The sequence below is a fragment of the Balaenoptera physalus genome, assembly GCF_965194825.1.
Source record: "Balaenoptera physalus genome assembly, chromosome: 3".
In the NCBI taxonomy this organism is placed as follows: Eukaryota; Metazoa; Chordata; class Mammalia; order Artiodactyla; family Balaenopteridae; genus Balaenoptera; species Balaenoptera physalus.
Genome location: NC_138890.1, coordinates 8,801,895 through 8,822,949, shown reverse-complemented (window position 1 = coordinate 8,822,949; position 21,055 = coordinate 8,801,895). Strand labels below are relative to the sequence as shown.

The 21,055-nt window shown below is 48.2% G+C and overlaps 1 long non-coding RNA gene across 2 annotated transcripts in view; it reads right to left on the bottom strand.

Annotated features, from left to right (window-relative positions):
• Positions 1-20,691, bottom strand: part of LOC309658325 — a 38,702-nt gene extending 18,011 nt beyond the window's left edge. Inside the window, exons 1-2 of one of the 2 annotated variants that reach the window (XR_014262192.1) lie at positions 18,207-20,691; positions 10,142-10,239 (exon numbers count right to left, since the gene is read on the bottom strand). This is a non-coding gene — a long non-coding RNA (uncharacterized lncRNA). Of the gene's footprint in view, positions 1-10,066; positions 10,240-18,206 lie in introns of those variants that run through there. The other variant, XR_014262193.1, reaches the window with a different exon arrangement.
• Between the last annotated feature and the right edge of the window lie 364 nt (positions 20,692-21,055).

Here is a 21,055-nt window from a genome sequence, read left to right as displayed (position 1 = left end):
GTGGTTGGACTTCCCTGGCACACAGCTGGTGCACACCTGGAGCACACCTTCCAGGCTTCCAGCCACTGGTCCATCTTGGTCCTGCTCAACCAGCATCAGAGAGACATCAGGCACCTGAGTGGGATCCCTTTTGCCAATGAAACTCAAAATAGAGAACACGTAAAGAGTGCTCACTTCATGCCAGACACTGACCTAAGCACCTTGCACTCATTAACTCACAACAACCAGTGCTGCTGGCCAAGAACTGTGTTCCTGACCACCTTGTGGGTGAGGTCATGTGACTAGTTCTAACCAATGAGCTACAGTGAAACTGACACGAATCATTCCCTCTAGAGCATCTAATTGCCTGTGCATGAACTTCCGAAACTCTTAGTATTTCCTTCTGGTGTGACAGCCAACGATGTTCCAGAGTGTTCCAGAATGTGAATGCTCCACTAGTGACTATGATGAGCAAAGCCTCCCCCTAATGACCCAAAACAGACATGAAACATGAGTGAGAAATAAACTTTGTGATTTTTCAGCCACTGAGACGTTGGGTTTCTTTGTTTTTGCAGCCTAACTTAGTCTCTACTCACCATTCAAAATTACATCCCCATTTTACAGATGAGAAAACTGAGACACAGGTTAAGTCACTTGCCCTCAGTCACCCAACTAGTAAGTGAAGTTTTCAGAGATAGTGTCTAGGCAGTCTGACTCCAGGGGCTCTGCTCTTACTTCTAAACTGTCTCTCTGGGTGAGACAGAGTCATTCTGGAGGCCTGGAATGTACGGAAAATTCATAAACTGCGGTGGATCCTGGGTGGGGTTGGTTTCTCCTATCCTGTTTCCTCTGATTGTTTGGGGCTTTTCATTTCGTTCTCTCTTGAGCACTGGCTCTCCTAGAAGGTTTCCATTTATCACATCCTCTGGGGAGACACAGGAGGCTGGATGAGAGGACCAAGGAAATTTCTCCTCCCCCAATCCTCACTTAGAAAGTTTAATTCATTCAGCTCAGCCTTGACCTTCTGAGGGACCAATCCTCGCAGACCTCCACCCCATTCCCCAGCTCCTCCTACACCCTCATTGTGGGAGCCCCAACCTTTCACCCACTGCTGCCTGTAAGAGCTGGCGATCAGATATTATAGGGGAGAAAAATTCCCAGGCTAGAGAGCAGAGCTCTGAGCTGAGGTTTCAGAAATGTCTTTTCACCTCTTCACCCCAGCCGGCTTCCTTTCCTCTTCCAGGGTCTCTGAGGTCCCCCTGCAGTCCCAAGAGAACCAGAACCATGCCCCCCACCTGCCCTTGGAGATTCCCAGGGAAAACTAGCCAAGCAGGGCTCAGGACACCTTCATGCAAACCTCAGCAACTCCTGTCCTGACCAGTTAACTCGATACTTACTCTACATTAAGTACCAATTGGGCCAATTTTCTGCTGTAATTAAAACCTCTGTAGATGTGTTCCCTGCTCATCAGTGATGAGTTTATTAACCTCCAGCTCTGAAGGAATGTGGGGCAGAGAGGAGAGAAAGACAGAATATGGCTTGCTCTGGGACTGGGAGAGTGGATGCTGGGAGAGGCTGGGTTTGGAACTGTCCTTTCTCCTCGTTTGGCTCCAGGCAGGCGGCAGGCAGCTGTGTTTACAAAAGTGTCGGCATCTCTGTGCCTGCTGTTTCTGCAGTGGAGACTCAGAAATATCTGCCCCATCACACTGATCTGCTGCAAACCTGGGCCTGCCGTATAACTGATAGTCTTTTGAAAGTCACATTTTCTTGATTACTGACAAGCAGTGTGTCTGGAACCTGGAAACACAGCCCCTTCTAGCTCAGCAATCTGGGCTTATTTGTTATGTAGCATAACCTAGGCTGTCCTGACTACTACATATTATATCCCCACTTATAGATGGTGAAACTGAGGTCCAGTTTGCTTACTAATCTAGGAGAAACCAAGATAGTTCTTGCCGAGGGAGCCCAGACCCTGGAGACAGACCTTCAAGGTTGATAAAGGAAGCAGGCCAGGCTAGTCCTCACAACTGTCCAAAGTGAGAAGTTCATGGCTGCCAGTCATAGGACCTGGAAGCTCAATGCCTAGTATACCCCTGGCAGCTCAAGCAATCAGCTCCTGTTCATCAGAGAACACCTGCACGTTGGAGCATGACCCAGCCCCAAGAAGCCACTCTTCACTTTTTTTTTTTTTGCCGAGGCTTGCAGCTTGTGGGATCTTAGTTCCCCAACCAGGAATTGAACCCAGGCCATGGCAGTGAAAGCCCGGAATCCTAACCACTAGGCCACCAGGGAACTCCCTCTTTATTTTTTTAAAATCTGCAGATTTAATTAATTTATTTATTTTTAATACTTATTTATTTATTTATTTGGTTGCACCAGGTCTTAGTTGCTGCAGGAGGGCTCCTTAGTTGCCACATGCAAACTCTTAGTTGTGGCATACATTTGGGATCTAGTTCCCTGACCAGGGATCGAACCTGGGCCCCCTGCATTGGGACCATGGAGTCCTATCCACTGCACCACCAGGGAAGTCCCTAAATTTTAGTTTTTAGAGCAGTTTTACATTTATAGAACAATCGTACAGATAGTGCAGACACTTTCTATATCCCCCCACCCCTCGCCAATTTCTCCTATTATTAACATCTTGCATTAGTTTGGTACATTTGTTACAATTGATGAACCAGTATTGATGCAGTATTACTAACTAAGGTCCAGTTTACACTAGGGTTCACTCTCAGTGTTGCATGTCCCATGGGTTTTGGCAACTGCACAATTTCACAGATCACCATTACAGTATCATACAGAATAGTTTCACTGCCCTGAAAATCCCCTGTGCTTCAGCTATTCATCCCTCACCCCTCCCCCACGAACTCCTGGCAACAGTAGTTCTTTTGACTGCCTCTATTGCTTTGCCTTTCCCAGAATGTCATATAGTTGGAATCATAGTCTGTAGTCTTTTTGGACTGGCTTCTTTCACTTAACAACATGCATTTAAGTTTCCTCCATGTCCTCTTGTAGCTCACTTCTTTTGACCATTGAATACTATTCCATTCTTTACTTATTTATTTATTTATTTATTTATTGGCTGCGTTGGGTCTTCGTTGCTGCGCGCGGGCCTTCTCTAGTTGCGGCGAGCGAGGGCTACTCTTCGTTGTGGTGCATGGGCTTCTCATTGCGGTGGCTTCTCTTTGTTGCGAAGCACTGGCTCTAGGCACGTGGGCTCAGTAGTTGTGGCTCACGGGTTCCAGAGTGCAGGCTCAGTAGGTGTGGCACACGGGCTTAGTTGCTCCGCGGCAGGTGAGATCTTCCCGGACCGGGGCTCGAACCTGTGTCCCTTGCATTGGCAGGCAGATTCTTAACCACTGCACCACCAGGGAAGTCCCCATTCTTTACTTTTAAACATCCATTTTATCATCAGGGCTCTACATTGTCACCTAATGTTTATTGCTTTGTAGGGAGGACTTCAATCCAAGAAACACCTGGGAAGGAATAACCTCATGAAATAAGAGGGCTGTCTTGGAAGTCTGGAGTGGGGTCCGGTCCCCACCATGGCTCAGGATCACTTCCAACTTCTTGCCCTGGATCCTTCTGGCCACCATCTCCACGTTTCACCTTTTTAGGTGGGCTGGAGTGTCTGCTAGCAACTCTGCACTTCTGGGAACTACATGTCTGAAACTCCGTTGTCAGCAGGGCTTTAGGGAGGAGCCTACAATTAAGAGGCACTCATGCGAGATTTGTCAGGCAGAAGAGAAACAGGAGCCATCGTTGTTCCGGTCCATGGTGAGCAGCAACTCAGGCCTTGGCAAATGACAGTTGTGAGGTCTTTGCTGGCACCTTCTGGGCGTCTTCCTGCAAATCGCCTAGTTTGATGTTGAGAGCTGGGAGTTGAGATTATCAGCAATGATTCTCCATAGTTCCTGTACACTCTGCCCTCTTGGATGCTGGCGGGACTTTCTCCATCCCTACCAGTAGGTTTGCAGGCTGGTTCCCAGCATTAAATCCCTTCCTGTTGAAATACCTAGAGTGGATTCTATCTTCCTAGCCTGAGCCTACCCAATGCAATGGGATTATGGGAAGGATGGAATACCAGGCTACTGAAGGGAAGATCTCCAGCCTGGCCATGTGGACATTCACTTGCTCTCATCGCTTAGTTCCTGGCCCTTGTCTGGGGTCGCCTGTCCTCTGCCTGTAGCAGCCATCACACCAATGCACAGAAAAGTCTTAGAGTTCCCCATCCCCACCTTTATAGCCTCCTTTATAGGTTACTTATCTAACCAGTCACTAAATGTTGGGTCTGGGGCTCTCCATCTCTCTCCAGACCACCCCTCCATGCCCATGTGGTTAAGTCATGACTGCTGTTCTCCAAATATTTCTTGTTCCCCCCATTCTGGGCAGAATCACATTTCCTGGCCCCCTTGTAATTAAGTGGGGCCACATGAGTTCTGGCCAATGAATTTTGAACAGAACTAATGTGTGTCGTTTCTGGGTTGGATCATGTCATTACCTGTCTCCCTTTCTCTTCTTTTATAAGTCATTGGATTTAGAGCCTGTCCAGATAATCCAAGATGATGACCTCATCTTGAATCCTTAACTTAATTACATCTGCAAAGATCTTTTTTTGTTTTTTGGCTGCGCCACGCAGCATGCCAGAGATTGAACCCATGCCCCCAGCACTGAAAGCACTAGCGTCAGAGAGAGCTGTGACGAGAAATCAGGCAGGGTAAAGAGCATGACGAAAAGACTCTCTCTTTAGATGGAGTGATCAGGGAAGGCTTCCTGGAGGATGTGACAAGGGAGCAGAAACCTGAATGAAGCATCAGAGGGAGCCACACAGATATGTGGGTGGAGGGGCAATTCAGAGAGACAATAAAGCAACGAGTGAATCAGGAATGGGCCTTTCTCGGCCTTCTCTGTGCCCCCAGCACCCACAGCAGGGTGTGGCACCCAGACAGCAGTGGACAAATGTTTGTTGATTGAATAAATGAAAGTGTAAAGGCTTTTCCACAGACCCAAATATCATTTTTTTTAACTACTAGAAAACATGGTCTAGAGACAAAAGCTCTAGAGCAGCACTCACTGTGCAATAGAACTTTCTGTGATGATGGAAATGGTCACTTTCTGGACCATCCAAGAGTAGCCACCATCCACGGCCACAGGCAGACATTGAGCTCTTGAATCATGGCTAGCATGACTGAGGGACTAGATGTTTAATTTTGTTTAATTCAAATGAATTTAAGTATAAATAGCTACATGTAGCTAGTGGCTACCATACTGGACAGTACAGTTCTAGATTGGAGGTCTGCAAACTAAGGCTCCCGGGCCAAATCCAGTGGGCTACTTCGTTTTGTAAATAAAGTTTTATTGGCACACAAAGATGCCCGTTCCTTTACATGTTGTCTATGGCACCATACAAGGGCAGAGCTGAGTCATTGCAACAGAGATCGTGTAGCCTGCAAAGCTGAAAATATTTACTCTGATCCTTTACAGAAAAGGTTTTCCCACTCCTGTCCTAGACCCTCGCTTGGTCATTCCCATGATGAATAAGTTAGCTCTATGATCTTGAGCAAAGGCTTCCTTCCTCTAAGCCTGAGTTTTCTTATCAGTAAAATGGGTGAGTTGTTCCTACCTATTGCACCAGCTTGATGAGCAATTAAAACTGAACGCTGTGAGCAAAGGGGCTTTGAAAGAGATCCAGCCCCTGTAGGTACCCAGGCTGGGGTTGTGGCATCCAACCCTCCTGGGGGCACCCATGCCTTTCTCAGTGCTGCCCCTAATTTTCCTTTCCTCCTCTTCATTTTTTCCTCCCCCATCTCTTCCCAATCCCTCCCTCCTGAGCTGCCATCTTTCCTTCTGTTCTCGCTCCCCATCTTCTCTCTCACTCGCTCCTCCCCTGCTCTCCGCCACTTTCTTGCCCCAGATGCGGGGATGTGAGAAAGTTCTGGCAGAAATTGAAATCTCTTCTCCTCTCATGTGGCTCCTAGATAAGACAGTAAAAATCCGATTTTCAGCAATTTGCTTCATTTGTGAGCTCTCCCGTGTCTCCCCCTTCCCCCCCCCCGCCCCCCGCACCCACCCACCCACACCAGCTTAGCAAAATTGCCTGGGCAGAGTGGATATTTTTAACCACTTAGTAGTCAGGGGAGGTTCATAAAAAGTTTTGCGAGAAACTGGTCCTGAACCGTGCTGCAGCCCGTGTGCTTACTGTGTTAGTGGAGGGGAGTTCAAGGAAGGAGGAAGGGCAGGTTGAAAGGCAATAACCAGGCAAGAAGGGGCACAGGGAGGGAAGAGCGTTACCAGAATGAGAAAGAGAGAGAGAAATGTGGGGAGAGGGTCCGCCAGACGGGAGCTGTGGCTGCCGAGGAAGCCAGTCTGGCGACAAGGCTTCTTGTCTGGAAACAAAAGAGATACCAAAGCATCTTCCCCGGTAGTTTGGGAAGGAACATCTCCTTCCGTAAACCAGCAATGGTGGTGGTGGGGGAAACAATGAACATTTATTGAGCACCTATTATGTGCCTGGCACATGCTAGGTGCTTTATGTGTATTCCCTCACTGAATCCCCGCAATACTCAATAAAGGAAGCAGTTTTTATTTTATGGGTGAGTATCAGTTAAGACAAATGTTAGGCTGTTGTAACAACAAGGTCCCCCAGTGCAGGTACCCTTCACGGTCCAAACATTTGCTATTTGGAAAATGCAGTATTCATGACTAGCTGAACTTGCCATCCAGACTCTTGCCATCTGAACTCAGGAGCTGAGCGGATACGGATAGCAAGGGAAACATTATCATGGCTTAAAGGACACACAAGGTTATTTCTGGCTCACATAGTAGCCACAGCTGGTCCATGGCTTGTATTCCAGAAAGCCAACCACTCTCCCTAGAGCTACAGGCTGTCTTCAAGGATAGCACAGATGGCAGGTGTCTTAGTCTGTTTGGGCTGCTGTAACAGAATCCCACAGACTGGATGGCTTATAAACAACAGATATTCATTTATCCCAGTTCTGGAGGCTGGAAGTCCAAGGTCAAGGTGCCGGCAGAGCTGGTGTCTGGTGAGGGCTTCATAGGTGGTTGTTTTCTCCCTGTGTCCTCACCTGGTAGACGAGGCCAGGAGCTGTCCGGGGTCTTTTTCATGAGGGCACTAATCCCATTCATGAGGGCTCCACTCTCTGCACTTAATCACCTTCCAAAGGCCCCACCTCCTAATACCATCACATTGAGGATTTGATTTCAACCTCTGAATTTGGGGGGGACACACACATTCAGTCTATAGCAGCAGGCCTCCTAAATGTTTTGTCCCTGCGTAACAAAGGCCATCAGCTTCCCAGCCTGTCATATCTGAATCTTCACCAGTTGCCCACTTGCTGAGGAAACGCCACGTATTTTACATGCTATTACCAAATTCTGTTAGTTACAATATCATTTTGGTTGCTGGAACAGAAACCCAGCATTACAGTGGCTCAAACAAGAGATAACTTTATTTAGCATTCACTTAATAATCTAGGTATAAGTGGTCCAGGGCTGGAATGATTAGCAACATTGCGGTGGAGACTCAGGCTCTTTTTGTCTTTTGTTCTACCATCTGTAAGGTGGGCCAAGATGATTCCTCACCACACCCACCTTCCAGCCAATGGGACGGGAAAGGTCAGGTGGAGGCTCTGCTCCTCCCCTTCAAGGGCGTTGCCCAGAAGGTGCACACATCACGGTTGCTCATGTGTCATTGGTTAGAGTGCAGTCACATGGCCATAGCTTCAAGGAAGGCTGGGAAATGTACTCTTTTTCTTGGATGGCGGTGCACCTAGCTTAAAAATGGACTCGTTCTATTAATACAGAAGACAAGGAAAGTGGGGGGGGGGATGTATGGGGAGCGACTGCATAATGGGTGTGGAGTTTCCATTGAGAGTGATGAAAAAGTTCTGGAACTAGACAGTAGTGATGGTTGTACAACATTGTGAATGTACTAATACTTCATTTACTAAAATTTTATGTTACGTATATTTTATCACAATGAAAAATAATTGCTTACAAAAAAAAAAAGTAAGAAAAAAAGACAAGGAAAAGGAATATTAGGAAACAGTCTATGCCCCAATCAGAAACCTGAGTGAAGAGAGAGAGCAAGCCCTGCAAATGCCAGTAAAAGCATATGCAAAGGCCCTGAGGCTGGCACTCACTTGGTGTGTTTGAGAAATATCAAGGGGGCTGGAGTAAAGTCAGGGAGAAGGACAGTGGTAAGAGGTGAGGGCAGGGAGGTGACAGGGGCTTATAGGTCGTGGGGAGGAGCCCATATTTTTTTCAAAGAGTGATGAGAAGCCAATGGAAGGTTTTGAGCAAGGGAGTGAACAGGTCCAATTTAGGGTTTAAAATAACTATTCAAGCTGCAAAACCTTAGGGTGCTCTTGGCCCCAAGTAGGGTGAAGTTCAAGTTTCCACAATCCCAGGCTTCCTGGATATAGATCAAGCCACTCCCATGATCCCCACCTGCCCTCCCTCATCTGTTCTCCCTTCCCCTCTGCAAGCTTTCTGCTTCTCCACTGGCTATAAGAAGCAGTGGGTAGGAGCTTGGGTTTGAATATCAGTTCCAGCACTCAATAGCTCTGTGATCCTGTGTTATGGACTGAATGTTCTTCCGCCACCATGCATATGTGAAAGTCCCAATCACCAATGTGACTGTATCTGGAGTCCAGGTCTCTATGGAGATAATTAAGGTGAAATGAGGTCATTAAGGGTGGAGGCCTGATACAATAGGATTAGTGCCCTTTTAAGAAGAGACAGAAGAATGCTCTCTCTCCTCACCATGTGAGGATACAGCAAGAAGGTAGTCATCTACAAGCCAGGAAAAGAGCTCTCGCCAGAACCCAAATCAGCCAACAACTTGATCTTGGACTTCTAGCCTCCAGAACTATGAGAAATTTCTGTTGTTTAACTCATCCAGTCTATGCTACTTTGTTATGGCAGCCCAAGCAGGCTAATGCACGTTGTTTGAGTGACCTAACCTCTCCATGCCTCAGTTTCCTCATCAGAAAGATGGGCTTATTAACAGACCATAGGGTATCTTTAGGATCCAAAAGGAAATAAAGGGCTTGAACTTTATTTATGCTAGTGTCTAGCACTTACAAAGCTCTCAACATATGTCAAGTATTAGTCAGGACAGGCTGTGTGTCCCACCCACACTGTGGGTGTCCTGCCCATGTCCCCCTGACATTTGCTGTGCCAGTACTGCCAGCACCTGCAACCTTCTGACTGAGGGATTTTTCTCAGGAGAAAGCATATGCAAGTAATGCCCTCAGGAGCAGTCTCGGCCAATGAAAGATGAGACTTGGAGGATAAATGCACCAGCTCCATCACATCTCAGGTGGGGCAACTCTGAGGTGCATTCTTGCAAAGTTTAAGAGTTCCCAACTCTTAGATTTTTACTCCCTGACAGGCAGGGTCGACGCCCCTATTCAGCCTTGAAGCAGTTACAGAAGACAGACCATCGCCCTTCTGCTTCCCCTAAGAATATGGGAGTAAAATCTCTGAGGGGGGAATGAAGCAGGAGGGAAGGAGGCAGGGCAAAGCCTTTGAAAGAATGATATAGCCTGAGGACATGACATAAACAGATTAGAACCAAATGGGTCCAAGATGGTGGACAAGTCGAGACTTCCACTAGACCTTGAGCCTCAGCATATGCTCATTGTAACACATCAGCAAGCTAAATAACACACCCACAGGCACCATGACAGTTCTAAGGTGACCATGAGGATCAAAAAGTGGGCGGTGGCCCAATTCCTGGAAATCCCCGCCCCTTCCGGAAATAGCTGGAATACTCCTCCCACTCATTAGCCTATGAAATTACCCACCAGTATAAAAACTGAAACCCCATACCCTGGTGCCTTTCTCACCTTCTGGGATAGCCCACACTCTGTCTGTGGAGTGTGTTTCTCTCTAAATAAATCCACGTCTTACCTATCAAAAAAAAAAGAGTTCCCAACTCTAAAACTTCTACCACCAACTGCAAATATTGGGGTCCCCCAAACCACCCTCACTTCTACCACCAACAGCAAGTTTGTGGTTCCCAAGACTACCCTCAGTTTCAATAATTCTCACTGAAAAGCTCTCACACTCATGGTAATGGTTTATTACAGGAAAAGAATACGGATTAAAATCAGCCAAGGCGGGGTGGGAAACTCACCAGCAGTCCAGTGGTTAGGACTCTGTGCTTTCATTGTTGAGGAACCGGGTTCAATCCCTGGTCAGGGAACTAAGATCCCACAAGCCACATGGTGCAGCCTAAAATAAAATAAAATAAAAAAGTTAGACGAGGGAAGAGGTGCATGGGGCAGGATCCAGGAGACACCAAGAGCAAGCATCCTCTTGTTCCCATCTGGTGGAGTTGTGCATACGGTAATAACTTCTCCCAGCAGTGATGCGTGACAACACGCACGGTATACTACTAACCTAGGAAGCTCACTCCAACATTGATGTCCAGAGTTTTTGCTGGGTCTTGGTCACATAGATATGGTTGACCACCCATGTGGTTGACCTCAGTCTCCAGCCCCTCCAGAGGTCGAGCTAATACTGGGTGGTCCAAGGCCCCCATCATAAATAACATTGTTACTATCTAGTGTGGCCCTAGGCTCCAACCATAAATCACAGTGTTAGCATGGGCTATCTGGCATCGCCAAGGCCTCAGATAAACAAAGACACTCTCTCTTTTCATTTTTTTAAATGTCAGGCATATTTGTGGGTCTGTTTTGGGGTTCTCTATTCTGTTCATTAGCCTGTCTGTCTATCCCCATACAGTTTTTTTTTTTTTTTTTGGTTGCACCAGGTCTTAGTCTTGGCAGGTGGGCTTCTTAGTTGTGACTTGCCAGCTCCTTAGTTGTGGCATGCGAACTCTTAGTTGCAGCATGCATGTGGGATCTAGTTCCCTGACCAGGGATTGAACCTGCGTCCCCTGCATTGGAAGGAGGATTCTTAACCACTGCACCACCAGGGAAGTCCCAAACAAAGATATTCTTTTTTTTTTTTTTAATAACATCTTTATTGGAGTAAATTGCTTTACAATGTTGTGTTAGTTTTCAAACAAAGATACTCTTATCAAGCAAGACATTCCTAGGGCTTAGAGGTCACCCACCAGGAGCCAAAGGTAAAGGCCAGACCTCTCTTTGGGTGAGGGTAATCCTTTATTGCACAGTTCCACACTCTCTCCCAGAATTCTCCAGTAGACTCGAGCCTAGTTTCCCAAAGCAGCAGTCTCAATAACATACCCATTCCTGGCTTCTTCATTTCTTCACTCTTCTTCCTGGAATCATTTTCTAAATATACTATTTTCACTTGAATCCTTGCTTCTAGGGGAACCACCGTTTTAGGCTGAATAGTGGTCCCCAGATATATGAGTTCCTGATCTCTGGGACCTGGGAATGTGACCTTCTGTGGCAAAAGAGGCTTTGCAGATGGAATTCAGTTAAGGCTCTTGGAATGGGGAGATTATCCTGGATTATCTGGGTGGGCCCCCAGTGCAGTCACAAGTATCCTTATAAGAGGGAAGCAGAGGGAGATGAGACTACAAAAACAGAAGAGGAGAAGATGATGTGATAATGAAGCAGAGAGTTGACGATCCTATGCTGATGGCTTTGAAGATAGAGGAAGGCTCCACGAGTCAAGGAATGCAAGGGACATGGCTCTAGAAGCTGGAAAAGGCCAGAAAACAGATTCTCCCCTAGAGCCTCCGGAAGGAGCAGGGTCCTGCTAACACCTTAGTTTCAGCCCAGTGAAACCAATCTCAGGTTTCTGACCTCCAGAACTGTAAGAGAATAAATGTTTATTGTGTTAAGCCATCAAGTCTGCGGTGATTTGTTACACCTTGGAATACTAATACTATTACCCCATGGAATACTAATATACCGACTGAGACACTAGCTTATGCTGCTGTAACAAATAACCCCAACATCTCAGTGACTTAAAAGTTTATTTCTTGTTCATGCTGCATAACAATTTGGGGTCACCTGGGGTCTCTGTTTGGGTCATCCTTATGGCAGGACCCAGGCTGATGAGGCAGCAACTATCTGGAATGTTCCTAGTCACTGCCACAGAGAAAGAGAGCAAAGGATCTTGCATCGGCCATTAAATGCTCCAGCCTGGCAGTGACATCATCACTTCTGCTTGCAGCTGATTGGCCAGAATTCATCACATGGCTCCAGCCAATCACAGGGGACCAGGAAGTGTCACCCATCATGCACTCAAAAGGTGGAGAGCTGGGAATATTTAGTGGTCAACATCAGTGACCCCCAGAGGTGGATATTACTAGAGTAACAGGACGCTAAGATGGTCATTTTCACTGAGTCCCCAAAATAAGTAGACGCAAAACAGTGGGAGGTGCCAGACCACAGTGAAGATTTCTAAAGTTGATGGATCACAATGGGTTTCACGACTCTCGCCTTGACAGATCTGAATAGTTTGGGGAAGGTAGGTTTGGAGAGGATTTTATGAGGAGGATTTCTTCAGAGGGGGCTGTGCTGTAAGCTTTGTGCTCTCCTCAAGAGAAAGGGGGTCTCTATTTTAAATATAGCAGTGTGAGGGGACTTTCATGGTGGTCCAGTGGTTAAGACTCTGCTCTTCCAATGCAGGGGGCCCAGGTTTGATCCCTGGTCAGGGAACTAGATCCCACATGCATGCCGAAACTAAGAGTCCGCATGCCACAACTAAAAAAAAAAAAAAAAAAGATCCCGCACACTACAAATAAAAGATCCCAAGTGCTGCAACTAAGACCCCCGCACAGCCAAATAAATAAATAAATAAATATAGCAGTGCGTAAGATAACCGACAAGGACCTACTGTATAGCACAGGGAACGCTGCTCAATATTCTGTAATAACATAAATGGGAAAAGAATTTGAAAAAGAATAGATACATGTATATGTATAGCTGAATCACTTTGCTGTACACCTGAAACTAACACAACATTGTTAATCAACTATACGCCAATATAAAATAAAAATAAAAAGGAGAAAGGAGGCAGGCAAGGGTAGGAAGGACTTCCAACAGGATGGTCTGGAGAATCTGCTGTGGGTCCCCTGGACTTTGGGGACCTCATGACCTGTGGAGGGCAGGAGAAAGGGCCTGGTGACTGCTCTGCTGGATCAAAATATGGGATACTCTCAGTAGGGCTCCCTGTAGGAGGTGTTGGGACTCCGGCTGCAAGTATATGATTGGTTTCAAGGGGGAGAAAGTCAGAGACTGAGCAGGGAGCAGGTCCCAAGGGAGTGTCAGGGGCCAGGTCAGATGGTTCCTTCAAAGTATATACAAGAGAAAGTCTCCACTTTGAACACCTGCTAGGTTCTGAAAGGCAGTGTCATCTGATAGCAGAACCAGTTTAAGAAGAACCATCTGACCCCTGGTTTCCCGGGGCTGTCATAACAAAGCACCACAAACTTCGAGGCTTAAAACAATAGGAATTTATTCTCTCACAGTTCTGGAGGCCAGAATGTGAAATCAAGGTGTCTGGCCAGGACATGCTTCCTCTGAAGGTTCTAGGGAAGAATCTTTCCTTGCCTCTTCCAGCTTTTAGTGACTCCGGGCTTTCTTTGGCTTGTGGCTGCGTCACTCCAATCTCTGCCTCTGTCTTCACATGGACTTCTCCATGTGTCTCTGTGTTTTCTTCTCTTTTGTCTCTTATAAGGATGCTTGTCATTGGATTTAAGCCCACCCGGATAATACAGGATGATCTTAAGATTCTTAATTATGTCTGCAAAGACGCTTTTTTCAAATAAGTTCATAGTCAGAGGTTCTGGGGGTTAGGGCATGGGCATATCCTTTTGGGGACCACCATTCAACCCCCTACACTCCCCTTCCCTCCCTAAGCTCAGATCCTGGGTCTTGACAAAGACTCTCTCCTTGACCCAAATTTGCTCAGGCTCCTGTGAGTAACCTTTTCGGCGATGCCTCAACCTTGGGCTTCTCTGGGTCCTTCCTTGTAGAATCTAGTTTTAGCAAGAAACCAACTAAGTCAGGGGAACCAGAATCCCCCCTACCCCTGATGTTTCCTCTTAGTAATTTTCCATCCACTGCCTCAACACCCTGCTCCTTGGCTGCGAATCCCCACATGCTCATCCTGCATTCAGAACTGAGCCCACTTCTATACTGAGGCCTCTTTTTCTCTATTGCAATAGTTGTTTTATTTTTTTTAATTTTCAATTTTATTATTTTTAAAAATAAATTTATTTATTTATTTATTGTTTTTGGCTGCATTGGGTCTTCGCTGCCGTGTGCGGGCTTTCTCTAGTTGCGGCGAGCAGGGGCTACTCTTCGTTGCGGTGCGTGGGCTTCTCACTGCAGTGGCTTCTCTTGTTGCGGAGCACGGGCTCTAGGCGCGCGGGCTTCAGTAGTTGTGGAACACAGGCTCAGTTGTTGTGGCGCACGGGCTTAGTTGCTCTCTGGCATGTGGGATCTTCCTGGACCAGGGCTCAAACCCGTGTCCCCTGCGCTGGCAGGCGGATTCTTAAGCACTGCACCACCAGGGAAGTCCCATAGTTGTTTTAAAAAGTAAAAATTTTCTTCACCGCTATAATGTGTGTCAGGCTCCGGCTTTCTTTAACAGTGTGAAAGCAAAGGAGGGACGGCGGAGGTGAGGATGGGCCAGCACCACTCCAGGTACCCCAGAACTTGGCCCTGGGAAGGGGGGAGAATATTTAAGTCTAAACCACAGTCTGGGCTTGGGTCCGGATGTTCTGAATCGTGCCCAAGCTACCTCGTGACCTAAGGTGACCACAGGAGCATCTGTTATCTGAGATGAGCTGGGGTTGGGGGGGAGTCAGGAGGGTGAGTTTATCCAGTGGGGGCAGGGTAGGGGAGATTGCTCCCCACCAAAGCATGTTAGGGGGGCAGCAAGAAGCCAAAATGGAGTTGCATCTGATCCCACAACATGAGTAGGACTGGAGAGTGCTGGTCCATTTCACCAGAGTCCTCTTAACCTCTAGGAATCTTCTAGGTCTTTTGCTCTGCCCCCCCCCCCATACTGACCCCTCTCCACCTGCCCTCCTGCCTTCCATGGGGTCCCTAAGTCCCCCTCCATGCTGGGGCCCTAACTGCCTGCCCTCCGTTCACTCAACAAACACTTGTGAGCACCTGCTGTGTGCCAGGGGCTGGAGTGGGGGTGGGTGGTGGAGAGGTGCTGAGGAGTCTGGAGGGAATGGTGTTGATGAAGAACTTCCCCTGATGGAGCTGACGTTTGGGTAGGGGAGAGAGACAAGAGACAAGACAAACAATGAGTAAATATCCTCGGGTATATCCCAGGCTGGTGAGTGCAATGCAGAAAAACAAAGCCGTGATGGGGGTCTGTGGTGGTTGTAAATCTGGGCGGCGGGGTGGGGGGTAGTGTGTATCAGGGAAGACTGTCCTGGAGAGGGGACATGTGAGGGGACACCTGGAGGAGGTGAGGGAGAAGGCATGTGGATATCAGGGAGAGGATGATCCAGGCAGAGGGAACAGCCTGTGCAAAGGCCCTGAGGCAGGAATGTGCCTGATGAGTTTGGAGAAGAGTGAAGTGGCCCATGTGGCAGCAGGGAGGGAGTGAGGGGAGGAGGTGGAGGGAGATGAGGGCAGGGAGGTGATGGGGGCAGAGTGTGCAGGGTCTCGTGGCCTTAGTGAGAACCTGGGGTTTTGCTCTGAGTGAGGAGCTTGGTAGACAGAATAACAGCCCCACCAAGATGTCCTAATCCCTGGGACCTGTGACTACGTTACCTCACCTGGCAAAAGGGACTTTGCAGATGTAATTAAGGATCTTCAGACGGAGTTATCCTCATTATGGGGTGGGCCCAATCTAATCACACAAGTCCTTAAATGTGGAAGAAGGAGGCAGACAGATGGCCAAGAAACACATGAAAAGATGCTCAACATCACTAATTATTAGAGAAATGCAAATCAAAACTGCAATGAGGTGTCACCTCACACTGGTCAGAATGGCCATCATCAAAAAATCTACAAACAATAAATGCTGGAGAGAGTGTGGCGAAAAGGGAACCCTCCTACACTGTTGGTAAGAATGTAAATTGGTAAAGCCACTATGGAGAACGGTATGGAGGTTCCTTAAAAAAGTAAAAATAGAGCTACCGTATGACCCAGCAATCCCACTCCCAGGCATATATCCGGAGAAAACCATAGTTCAAAAGGATGCATGCACCCCAATGTTCATCGCAGCACTATTTACAATAGCCAGGATACAGAAGCAACCTAAATGTCTATTGACAGAGGAATGGATAAAGAAGAAGTGGTACATATATACGATGGAATATTACTCAGCCATAACAAGGAATGAAATAGTGCCATTTGCAGAGATGTGGATGGACCTAGAGATTGTCATACAGAGTGAAGTAAGTCAGAAAGAGAAAAACAAATATCGTATAATATTGCTTATATGTGGAATCTAGAAAAATGGTAGAGATGAACTTATTTGCAAAGCAGAAATAGAGTCACAGATGTAGAGAACAAACTTACGGTTACCAAGGGGGGAAGGGGGGTGGGATGAATTGGAAGATTGGGACTGACATATGTACACTACTATGTATAAAATGGGTAACTAATGAGAACCTACTATACAGCACAGGGAACTCTACTCAGTGCTCTGTGGTGACCTAAATAGGAAGGAAATCTAAAAAAGAGTGGATAATACAGCAAGAAACTAACACAACATTGTAAAGCAACTATACTCCAATAAAAATTAATTTAAAAAAAAAAAGGAGGCAAGAAAGGGGGGTCAGAGAGATGCCATGTGAAAAGGACTCCCTTTGCTGGCTTTGAAGATGTAAGGAGGGGCCACGAGCCAATCAGTGCAGGTTACCGCTTCAGGTGACAGCCAGGAAGAAAACGGAGACCTCCATCCTACAACTGTTAAGGAACTGAATTCTGTCAATAACTGGATGAGCAATTAACAGGATCCTTCCCTAGAGCCTCGCAATCCTTGACACCTAGATTTTAGCCCCTTGAGACCTGAACCAAAGTTCTAACCTCCAGAACCTGAGATGATACATGTGTGTTGCTACATTTGTGGGAATTAATGGTGGCAGCAACAGGAAACTCAGCCAAGGTGGGGGCCACGCAGGTTCTGAGAAGAAGACGGACGCGACCTGGCTCAGGTGTTCACCCTGGAGGCTGTGCGAGGAGTAGGCTTCAGGGCGAGGGCAGGAGCCGGGGACCAGGCAGAGGCTGCAAGGTCCAGGTGAGCAATGCTGTGCTGGACCGGGTGGGGACATGGAGGTGGGGAGAGGTAAAGTCCAAGGTTTGGATGTAAGTGGACATAGAGAGAGAGAAAGGAATCAAGTCAAGGATGACCCGAGGCTTCTGACCTGGGTTCCTAGAACCCCCAGCCCCCTCCAGCTCCAAGCTCCGCCAGCACCCATCTCCCTCCTGTGTCCCCCCCCAGCCTCGATCCAGCCTTTTCAGGTGGAGGCCATATGCTGCCGTCTCCTCTGAGGTCTTGATCATGCCTCGAGGCCTCTCACTCATCGCATCTGCTCTCTCCATTTCAAGACAGGAAGTCAGATGGAGGCTGCAGAGGGACTGGGGGCTGGGACACCCCAGCCCCCAACACGACCGGGAATCTGCTTTCTCCCTCTCATCCGAGCCCAGCCAAATCAGTTCCCAGCTCGCCCCCTGCTCTGCGCCCCTCTCTCTCTCCGGAACTTTCGTTCTCTTTTCGGTAACTGAATGATCCAATCTCTGTCTCTTGTTGGGGGCCATCCGCCACGGCGTGGGTGAGGAGGGGCCCGGGTCGCAGCGCGAGATATTAAACCATCAATCACCCGCCAACGCTGACTCCCTTAAGCTGGGGACCCTCCGCCGAGCTCGGCGCTTCTGTGAGCCCCGGGACCCAGAGGCAGCTGCAAGACAAGACTGGAGGGGGCTTCCCTGGTGGCGCAGTGGTTGAGAATCTGCCTGCCAATGCAGGGGACACGGGTTCGAGCCCTGGTCTGGGAAGATCCCACATGCTGCGGAGCAACTGAGCCCGTGTGCCACAATTACTGAGCCTGCGCGTCTGGAGCCTGTGCTCCGCAACGGGAGAAGCCACGATAGTGAGAGGCCCGCGCACCGCGATGAAGAGTGGTCCCCACTTGCCGCAACTAGAGAAAGCCCTCGCACAGAAACGAAGACACAACACAGCCATAAATAAAAAATAAAAAAAAAAATTAAAAAAAAAAAGACTGGAGGCCTGAGGACCCCATCAAGGTCCAACCTTGGAAGAAGCTCACAGACCTCACCCACCTGGATCTGCAGACAGGCGTCCCGGGTTCAGATCCAGAGCTCTCGTCAGCTTGGGCGAGACAATTCATCTCTCAGTTTCAAGTGAGTTTTCGCACCTGAAAAATGGAGATAACATTTTTGACGTCACTGGGGTTCACTGTGAAGGTTAAGTGAGTGAATAAGGAGGCAGATAAGATAGTCTTATGTAGGATTTGCTGCTATGACTTTTGTCCTGGTCCTGGCATAGACTGTGGATCATCTACTGGTGATAGAAATACAAGACTTTTGGCTTTTGGGGAGATTTGATGGGGGTCACATCTGTGTCATCTCCCAGCTGGTGCCTCATCCAAGTCAGAATCGGAAATTTAAAAAAAAAAAAAAAAAAAAAAAAGGCCCTAGCAGAACCTTAAATATGATTGAGCAACCCACATTTAGAGGTTCTCATTTCAGGTAACAAGGTTCAGCACTTCACCCTAGCTGTTCCCTCTGCCTGGAAAGCTCTTCCCCCACATAGCCACGTTGACTAACTCCTGTTTGCCTGCTTCAGAACTTTGCTCAAATGTCACCTCCTCAGTGAGGTCACCCAGTTAAAACTGAAGGCAGTGTCCCTGCTTGCTCACACCCCTGCGGGTTTTATTTCTCTCTATAGCATGCACCACCACCTCAGGTACTGTAGGCCATGTTTGTTGGGTTTGTCTGTCTGCCCCACTGGACTGTCAGCCCCAGGGCAGGGGTTTATTCATTCACCACCCAGCACAGCACCTGTCATGAAATAAACAACTCAGTAAATATTTGTGGAGTGAATGAATGAATGAATGAATTCCATTTAGCCATTCCCAGAGGGCCCCCAGGGCTGCTCTGGTCTGGGCCTGTCAGCAATCCTGGGTTTTCTGGGGAGTGGCAGGGTGGGGTCAGCCATGTGCAGGGCCCCAGCTAGTCCTCCATCTTTGCATGGATTGTTCCTTTTTTTATTCATGTGAAATTCGCCGAAAATAAAAGTAACAATTTTAAAGTATACAACTCAGTGACATTCATAATGTTGTGCAACCACCACCTGTATCTAGTTCCAGAACTTTTCATCATCCCAAAAGGAAACCTGTACCCATTAAAGCAGTCATTTCCCAATCTTCCCCTCCCACCCCCACAGCCCCTGGCAACCACCAATCTGCTTTCTGTCTCCATGGATTTACTTATTCTGGACATTTCATATAGATGGAATCATACAATATTCACTCTTCTATGCCTGGCTTCTTCCACTCAGCATGATATTTTCAAGTTTCATCCACATTGTAGCATGTGTCGGTACATCATTCCTTTTTATGGCTGAATAATATTCTATTGTACGGATGGACCACATTTGTTTATCCATTCATCTGTTAATGGACTTTTAGGGTGTTTCCACCTTTATTATGTGGATCTTTAAAAGGCACCCCTTCCTCTGGGCACATGAAAGGTGCGGCAAAGGGAACAGATGGTAACAGCCGTTGCTCACGCTTCTGTCAAGCACTCTTGTGCAGTGAGCAACCTACACAGCTGTTCATTGCAACCCTGTCTGTGTGTTGCATCATCTGAGCAGCCGGGAGGTGGGTGGCACTGTGAAGACCAAGTAAACAGGAGCTGTACCCCCTCACCTAGGTTTTCAGATGGCCAATCCCCAATCTCTGTATCCCACTAACCCCTGTGGGAAATCTGCCAGGGAATTAGGCCACGCTGGGTGGTGCCCCAAACCCTCCTTTCCTGTTGCCCCCAGCTATACCTTCCTTGCCCCTCCAGACTCTGGGGACCCTTACCTCCTCTCCCCCTCTGCAGGCCTTTCCACCTACCCTGGAGTCCCACACCCGGGATTTCTTCAAACCCTCTCTCTGACTCTCCAGCACAGTGGCTATTTTTATTTTTCCTTCTTATTAAATTTCCAACTTCTGCAAACACCATGGCCCCTGCCTCTCCGCCCCCCCACTCCCCCTTTCCCTCAGAGTGGATTTGATTCACTTGCGTTTTAGTAACAGATTAAAAAAAAAAACAACAACAAAAAAAACACGCAGCTGCCACCACACTCTGCTTTCTTGGAGGTTTAGGGAAACTAGAAGGAGGGGAAACTAGGCTTCAGGTTCCCTCTGGGGGTTTTAATTCGCCCTCCTCCCCACATCCGAGGACGTCTGGACCTTTCCACCACAGCCTGAAGGGGGAGGGGCGGGGCTGGGGAGTGAGGTTGGGCCCCTTGCTGGATTTGGGGGAATTTGATGGCTATCAGGCCTGTGCCTTCCCCCACTCAGTGCCCTGTCCCAAGGCGGAATCGCAAATTAAAAAAAGAAAACAAAGAAATCCGTATGGCGGTGCCGTCCCTGCCCCGCTCCCCGAGGAGGGGTGTAGAAGGTAGGGTGGGGAGTATGGGGCTGCCCTGGTGGGGCTCAGAAGTGAGGGCTTTGAAAACCTCCACGCCAGAGCCGGGGTTGCCCTGGCGCTCTCTCCCTTCGGATGGTTGGTGGGGGCCACGGAAGGTTCCAGGTTCCTGGACGCCACCTACCCTGGTCTGGCTCTCTCTCACCGCTTTTTCCACCTCAGGAGATGCTGATCCGTGTCCCCACCCCGCCTCCCAGAGCTGAGAGCAAATTGCTTCTTCATGCCCCGGGGTGTTTTTCCCCCCCAAATTCTTTGTGGCAGTCGCCATGGCAACCAAGAACTCAGCTGCACTTTATTTCCCCGGGATACAGGATGGGGTGGGGGCGTGGGACGGGGAAACAACTAGGTTGGTTCAGCAGGGACCTTTCTACCCTACTCCTCCCCCCTCTCTTGGTCCCCCACCCCACCCCCACAGGGCTTGGTCCAGCCTTGGTCCACAGAGGCCAGGCTTCCTGTCTGGGTGGGTTGCT